Genomic DNA, 8,660 nt, shown 5'->3' with positions numbered 1-8,660 from the left:
ATCGATGGTCCGAGAATGCAGTGCAGTGCCAGATTAAATGGTTTAGGTCCGCGATAGAAGTCGCTGAACAGTGCGGACAACGTGGGGGTAGTGACGTCCCAGGGTGATTCCATTTGTATATTATGTGAGGAGTGACAGCAGCGTTCGCAAGAGTCTTATTAATGAAAATTTCGGCTGGGCGTGGCAGGGAAACGGCTAAAGCCATATACGACGGTTAAACAGCCCACGCAGAATAAGTAAGGCTAATACAAGTACACACGCCGACTATTTTCACCAGCACTGAAGCTAAAAAAAAAACATTTGCTTGCTTTCAATATGTCACAAAAGGGATGCTAAAAGGCGGCAAAGTGGACTGAAGTTAACTAACGTTTGGGCTTGGGCTAGTTGGTTCATCATTAAACTGTGAAACAGCGCTTAAACGAAGACAGTAAGAGAAGACACAACACTCGTGTCTGTGTCTTCTCTTACTGTCTTTGTTTAAGCGCTGTTTCACAGTTCAATGACTGAAGTTCTCACGAGCTACAACCAAGAATTGACGCTGGTATGCCGGCTCACTGACGTTCACACAGGTCGCATGGGAAAGGCTGGTGACCGCTGTCGGCTGTTTCAGCCTTGATAAGGCGAGTCCGTATCTGGGCTTGGAGGCACAAAAGAAGTCACAAATTGTTTGTTATGACTGATCACCACCTTTTATTCAAAAGTTTACTTTCATAGCTATAGTAATAAAAAAATGTATGTAAACATGATGTTAAATTTATTTTATGCATGTTCACGCAAGCTGGCGGGTTTAAGCAGTTCTACGCACCCACGTCAACCCGACGAAATTTCTAAAACCGGTTTTGGCCGAGTGTCCTCTCGTGAGCTTTTATGAGGAGCTGTTATCGTTAAGGAGCTCATGCCGCAGAAAATCCGGTGAGAGGGCCGCGACAAAAAATGGGGGAACGGAAAGTTTCCACCAGTCGCGGGTACCGTTGAGTGGCGCTGCGATACTGACATCATCGTTCGTCTGTAGCATCACCTACGGGCCACTGTTTGGCGGGTATCTGTTCGGCCGCCGGGAAATAATACGTTGTGATAAATGCGCTACGACTCACCAGTGCAGAGAGCCCTTCCGAGCCTTGATCTTCTTCTATTGTGTATAACGCATTTACGACAGCTTCTGCTTGGAATTCCGTGCTCTACTCTTAAAGGAAGCGTAAGCATCTTTTTAAGTTTTTATTGCTCTCTGGCGGCTGACATAAAGAACGTCCCGGGGGCTTCGCAAAAGCGGCGGGAAGCTCTTTCATATGCCAGAGGGCTACATGTGCCCTCGCCCCACTGCATTCGCGCAATCCCTCGCATTCGTACGAGCTTTGGGACAGAGCTCTGACCAGCTCCGACTTCATTGATCAGCGCCTGCTGTGTTGAGAACTGTTGAGGGTGGAAGAGCTCAAGGAGTCTTGGACTGAGGACTCCTTCCCATTGCTTTTCGCAACAAACATGTTTATTCTCGCTCTCTCTCTGGCATAATGTAACCCCTTAAACACGCGGAAAGGAAATCATGGGGGTTAGGCCAATCCGCAACTTACAATAAAAGTGTTTCGCAACTTCGATTGGCTGAATAAGGAGAGAAAAAAAAAAACGTTTGGTCATATAAGCCATGGCTTAAGATGACATAGAAGTGATGACTATTACGTAACACCAAATCGAACGCGATAAACTACAGCAGTCGCAGCAATGGCGGCGTGAAAGTACGAAAGGGCTGATACCAAACATTGCCAAATTCAACAAAGGCGTTGACCAGGAATTCTTTCCCGAACACATCGTCGGCCGTGGGAAACGTGACGGAGTGCCGCCGCCTCAGGCTATGGATGGAATACATTGCACGGAGTGCTGAGTCAGTATTCCCCCGAGACGCTTTTCCCCGGCCTTGCTCACGTATTCGCTCCTTGGCATTACCCCAACGTTTCCACTGATGCCTGCGACTTTGTGTTTCTCAGCAGTCGAGGTATTCACGTCCTTCAGCAGGTGCACGTAATTTTAGAGGTATACGGATTTATGTTGATATGACTGGTACACAAATAAAAAGAGATGAGCAGCTCTTATGTTGTGCACGAGACAGGGAAAAACGTAACCGTTAATCTCTCGTTCCTGAGGAACACTGCCATCACGTTCATACGCTCATGTGGGGCAGAGCCGTCGAGGAGAAGGAGACGGCATATGCAACAAAAAATGAAGGCAGCTTCAGAAGCTGCGATGGCGAGACAGGCAACCTGAGTGTTCTTTTGACAGATCAGAGGACTATGCAAGCAAGAGGAATAGAAAAGATGAGAGATCAGAGATCAAGAAGATTAGCGGATTACATGCAAGGCACTTGACACCGCACGATGCGAACATTTTCCTGAATTATACACACAAAACATCCCGCTCCACCCATCGGACTTCTTGGCCGACAACTCAATGTTTTCTGTTAAACGGGGTTTAAAGACGATAGTCTTTCTTGCGCTACTTGAACGGGAAAATTTGGTCTGTCTGTCTGTCTGTCTGTCTGTCTGTCTGTCTGTCTGTCTGTCTTTCTGTCTGTCTGTCTGTCTGTCTGTCTGTCTGTCTGTCTGTCTGTCTGTCTGTCTGTCTGTCTGTCTGTCTGTCTGTCTGTCTGTCTGTCTGTCTGTCTGTCTGTCTGTCTGTCTGTCTGTCTGTCGATTCAGCCACCCGGAAACGGGAGGAACAGACACGCGGCCAATTTTTTGAGTTTTTAACAGACGGCAAATTCTGCAGCTTACACATCAAGCATGACCATCCTGGCCTTACACACCAGCTATCTTCACTGCCTTGCCTTTAGTTTCACTTTTGTCTTAACTGACAAACTTAGTATTTACATTTACATCATACTCGTCAATAACGTTTTGGCCTTGCGCATTAAACACCAACAATCATCATCATCATCCCCAAAAGTGGTTTCTGTAAGACTTACTGCACCGAAGTACTACACTTTCTAAGGGGATGCAGCCCGTATACAGCCCGCATGCAGCCCGTTGCAGGCTATTGCTGCAACTGAAAAAAAAAAACGCTTGCAAATAACGGCGAAAGTGCTGATGTGACGTCACTTAAGCACGTACACACTTCCCATATTTTGTAAACAGCGACAAATGAAAATACCTTGCGCAAGTCTTTAAGTTATCTGCTCTGCGTAGAGCAACAGCGTTTGGTTCGGGTATTTCGTGGCCGCTATATCTATGAACTGGACGCGCTTATTGACCACGCTCTGAAAGAATTTAAGATATTGAAACACAAGCTGAAAAGGTCAATGCAGGGGCCCGATAATAGAGTTGGCGACAGTAGTGAAGTAAAGCGGATAGGAGGATAGCATAGAACACACAAAATATGTATTTTTTAAAACAAAGGTTTCGTGGTCTTACTGATGGCGTTGTCATTACCAAAACACGCTGCAGTAATTGATTGATTGATTGATTGTAGGGTTTAACGCGCCGACGCAACGCAGGCGATGAGGCGCGCCGTAGTGGAGGGCTCCGGATTAATTTTGACCACCTGGGGATCTTTAACGTGCGCCGAAATCTCGTACACACGGGCGTTTTTGCTTTTCGCCTCCATCAGAAAAGCTACCGCCGCGGCCGGGAATCGAACCCGCGGCCTCGTGCTCAGCAGCGCAACGCCTTAGCCACTGAGCCACCGCGGCGGGGTACGCTGCAGTAATGCCAAATTTACACAATGTAAGGAGATGATGATGATGATGATGATGATGATAAAACAATAAAAATTCTTCCCGTGGTCGGAATCAAACCTGGGTCCATCGCATTGTGAAGCCGACTTCTATACGATTGCGCCATCATCGTATTAAGATCGTTCAGCATTTTCTTTGGGTTCGTTGCGCGGGCGTTGGCTTCGGACTTCGGCTGAGGTGCAATGGAGTTAGACGTTGGACTTTGACTCTTCGAATTTTGGACAAACCCGCCGTGGTAGCTCAGTGGCTAAGACGTTGTGCTGATGAGTCCAAGGACGAGGGTTCGATTCCCGACCGCGGCTGCCGCTGGTCTGATGGAGGCGAAAAGAAAAAAACGCCTAAGCGTTCGAGATTTCAGCGCACGTTAAAGATCCACGGGCGGTCAAAATTAATTCGGAGTCCTCCACTACGGCGCATCTCATAACCTGTGTAGTTTCGGCGCGTGAACCCCATCATGATGATCATGGATTTTGGACAACGGCGATGGTGGGGGGCGCTCGACTTTGCCGTGAGGGATTCGTTTGCTGTCCTCTGAGTTTGGACTTTGAGTCACAAGCAGTTTGCACATTGATCGTTGACGAAAAGACTTTTTGCCTCCCAGGCGGTTTGCACATTGATCATTGACGCTTTGATTTTGATTGCAGTGGCTTTGACTTTGGCACTTCACCATTTGACGTTCGCAGGCAAGAGAGCTTCGCGTTTAAACCATAATCGTTGTTGGGCGGAGGTGCTTCTGATTTTTTTACGTGCCGGTAATGCTGTAAATTAGAACGGCCGTCTTTAATGCAGATATGCTAGGTAATGGCGACGTGGGAAAGCAAGATCCATCAGTCACCCGATGCAACCGGTATGTTCTTAATATTCACACGATCGGGTATTCCAAAGACGCCACTCGGGGTTTTTCTAACTAAGCTGCAAGGAGATGCCTGTCTAATATTCATTGTTGGGTGAAACAAAGCTACATCTAGCGAAAAAAATATGCTTGAAGCAGAGGCTTGCCCCTGTTCATGCTGGAAACTAGCTTCCAGAAACTTGCAGAAACTCCGAAGTGGGAATTGCCCTGGATTTTTTATTTCAAGCGAAGATTGTTTTTTTTTGCATGTTTTCGTACAGCTTTGGACCTCAAAAGTCCAGAAAGAAAAAGTTACGCTGATAGTGCAAGCTTTTATTATTTTCAGGCACGACAGTTAATTAGGTCTTTAGGTAATGAATTTTTTCTTTTTTATTAAAATAATTTTTGTTTTTGTCGTAAAACCTATGAAATACTGATCTTACAAAAAATAGAAAGCTGGTAATCCAAGTATTTACACATTTACAGACATTTTGACAAACCAGAATTTCCGTTTCGTTACCAACCCTGTCGTCATACCCTGTGTCCACTGAAGCATCTTCTGTTTCATATCGTCCAGCTCCGCGAAAACGCAACAGTGGTGATGTCTATCGCAAGAGGCACCTTTGAACAACCCTCGCACAGAAAACTAGCCAGGGCCGAAAGGGTCAAGCCGCTGTGCTTACACATCGATCCCCTTGAAAGTCGGTTTCCCAAGCATCCGATATCGAGTAGGACGGTCAACGGCCTTTTATTAACTACTTTTGTAATACCCCATGTATTCTTATAAAACGTTGTACACCGAGCGACTTTGAAGTCGGCTTCACTGCTATACGAAAATGAATTGGTGGGGAGACATTTGAAAGCCGTATGAAATATTGCCCCTGGAGATAATTATCAGCGAACAGCCGTGCGAGAAGAGCTGTCAGTGTGGAAACGGAGCCACTCACTGCATATAGAGACATTCTCGAGTGGTACCGCATGAATCGCCGAACTTTCTCACCACCACACCCTAACCTAACTAGACAAGAAGCAGTGATTTATAGACAATTACAGACTTGTTCATTAATGACTCCAGTGGTAGCCAAACACATCTGCCCAGAGGTGTATGTTAGTGATATGTGTACACTATGCAACAGAGAGAGAGCCACCATGGCCCATATCCTATGGGATTGTGAAAATCACCCGCAAGAAGCCAGAAACACTACAATTCCGCCAAGATTCATGGACGCCATGAAGAATGGAAACTACGAAGACCAACTCCAGGCTGTTCAGCTGGCAATGGCTGGCCTCGAACGCCAACGGCCTGCAAGCGCCTCCTCCACGGAGGTTGTGAGCAGGCCTGGCAGGGGCTCAGCTATTGCGACGTACTAGCCGCGTCTTCACAGCAGGCTCTAATAAAGGTTGTTTCTCTCTCTCTCTGTCAGTGTGGGTCGTAATATCGTCGACTGTTCGTCTGTGATTTATTTTTAAATCTACCTCGTAAGTTTATAATATCGCTGCTTGAAATGGTGTAACGCGGGGTAAACTTCAAGAAACGTTTGACGGCATTTGTAGCCATCACAGTCTGAACATATTGTTCAAAGAAGAGTTGTCTTTAATGAGACACGGCAGTAATAAACGTTGGACAGACCCCGCTGGAAAGATGCCAAGGCCTTCCATTGCCTTGAAGTGTATATCTTGGCTGAATTAGCCTGGCTAATATTGCATGTTATCTTCAATATTATGTTTCATCTATCAGCACGAACATGCTTGTGTGAAATATCAAACAAAATAATTTATTAACAATTCCTTGCAATCCTAGACGCCTTTATTTCCTTGACAGGTTGTCTTGATATCAGGATGTTTATTGCTGAAAGCAGTAATTGGTAGTACCGAACGAATTTGCTTGGGGAATTTCAACAGATTCATCTAAGGTCGCATGCCATTTACGTTGCCAGTATTTTGTTTTTCACATTTGACGGTAAACCGTGGTGCTTTGTTCTTGGATTCAAACAAAGAAATGGCACCCATAAAAAAACACGTTTCAGAAAATTAAAGTGGCTAAACTGCACAAAATGGCTGGGATTCACAAATGGTTATTTTGCTGGGTCTATGGCTCAAAAATCTACATTTTTAATTGGGAGAGTGAAACAAGGTGGGAAAAACACCAAGCCGCCATCTCACTTAAACTTCCTAATAATTCTGATTCACTCAGAGAGTTGGTGGTTTTATATCTATGATCGCCCTTTTTCATTTTGAGACGAGCTAATGGTTAACCTCCAGGCCTCCCCGTCTTGCTTTTTCCTCTCTCTAATCCTCCCAAAGCACAAGCTAACGTACCCTTCAGCCGACCTTCAAAATAGTTTGAAACGCTTTCCGTAAAACTTATGTCTAAGAACAATCGACTTCAAAAAGTATTTAAGCTATCTGGCTAGCATAACAGGCTGTGGGGGTGTACAGGTGTAATTAAACAGTAAATGGAGAACATGTTCAGCATTTTAGGATAATTTCTCTCCTGTGAGCCTGTCAGCAATAGTTGCGTGTGTTCGGGCTCAATTTAGCTTAGAAGAGCTGTCTTGAAAGGTCACTTAAAGGCTGCTGGATAGGAACATGTTGGAAAAATTATCTTAAATTCTCTCACCCGTGCTTCGTTTACTTTTGATTGCACTGTACACCAGCTGACGTCATTTTTTCCCGCGTCATACGAGTGTAGTCGGTGGAAAAAAAGTATAAGGTCAATTCAAATCCTGGAGTTTACAGAACAAGGAATGCAAGTTGCGTGCAGGGCTGACGCTGCCTGAGAGTCTCTGGTGTTGTGGGGCTTCGTCCATTCGGTTACACAATAATCCCCAAAGAGGAGCTGACGCCGCAAGGCCTCCCGCACGCTCAGAAACGACAGCGGCCATTGGGAATTCACGCGTCTCGTTTCCTCGGGCTCTGTCGCGGAGCCGAGTGTGGGCGCAACAGACTTCCGAGCTTGTGAACGAAAAAGTTTTTCTCCGTCTAACCCGCCACACTGCAGCGGTGCTTCTATCCACGAGATCATCACTTATTCGGCCTTTCAGCTTTCGGGAGTACGCAGACGAAAAAACAAGCTAAGTGGGCGAGTGGAAATTTTATTTGGACTGTTTCGAGAGTCAAGGGAACTCGATTTAGCTGCCGCCCCGGCCGAAGCTAACCGCGGGTAACGCAAAACAGGGTTTTTGTTTAAACGAATTTTGCTGCCGACAACCTCGTCGCATTTCAATAATATTCCTGCTTGGTGGCTGGGCCTTGATTCCGACACCTACGCGATGCCATTAGGCCCCTCCAAAAGTTTAGCCCAAGAGTTCCACCCGAGAGTTTACGTTAAAATTTGGGTTTGCTTTCTATCGGCATTTAATACTGAAAGAAAAAGAACATTGAATGGCGCCTGCTTTTCGGTGACCTCCTTATAAATAAAAATAAGCAAGAAAAGAACAATGTAAGAGGAAAAAGCGTTGTACAAACATTTTATCAACCCGGAGTCTTTGCCCCTAATCTAAACAAGTCCCATCCATTAGCAGACGGGGTACGTGCAACGGGACTATCATTTACCGCTCAAGCTGATTTATGAGAGAGAGAGAGAGAGAGAGAGAGAGAGAGAGAGAGAGAGAGAGAGAGAGAGAGAGAGAGAGATCTCTATGATGTTAAACGGGGATTCTGGTGTTTTGTGTTCACAAAATAGGGGCTGTTTTAGCGACACGGATGTTGCTATGGCAACCATCTATTTTAGAATTGGTGTAGAGCGCAATTTTAAAATCATTCGGAAATGGCGCAGCAAGTTGAGATGCACCAAGTGCTGCCATGGTGATATCTATGACAGCTGATGTCGCGTAGTAGCGTTGCATAATTTTGTAACTTGCCTTAACACCATTCAATTTCCACTTTCTACTTTGTATCTCACATCTGAGCAGCGTTCTCTCTTCCTGATGCAGGGCTCCGACTTTGATCCCTTAATTAAAGGAGCCATGATGACAAAATACAAGTTTACTTCCTTAAAAAGACTGGTTTTTCCCGATATCAAGGATACTTATATTTTCGCAAGCTTTGAACAAATAATGGGGATATTACAGAAACAGAAGAAGCAGTTGCGGCTCCTCTGACACT

Source organism: Haemaphysalis longicornis, unplaced genomic scaffold, assembly GCF_048455015.1.
Source record: "Haemaphysalis longicornis isolate Haplotype H1 unplaced genomic scaffold, Haemaphysalis longicornis Haplotype H1 scaffold_4, whole genome shotgun sequence".
Classification (NCBI taxonomy): Eukaryota; Metazoa; Arthropoda; class Arachnida; order Ixodida; family Ixodidae; genus Haemaphysalis; species Haemaphysalis longicornis.
The sequence above is the reverse complement of the archived record's forward strand: the minus strand, read 5'-3'. Positions refer to the sequence as shown.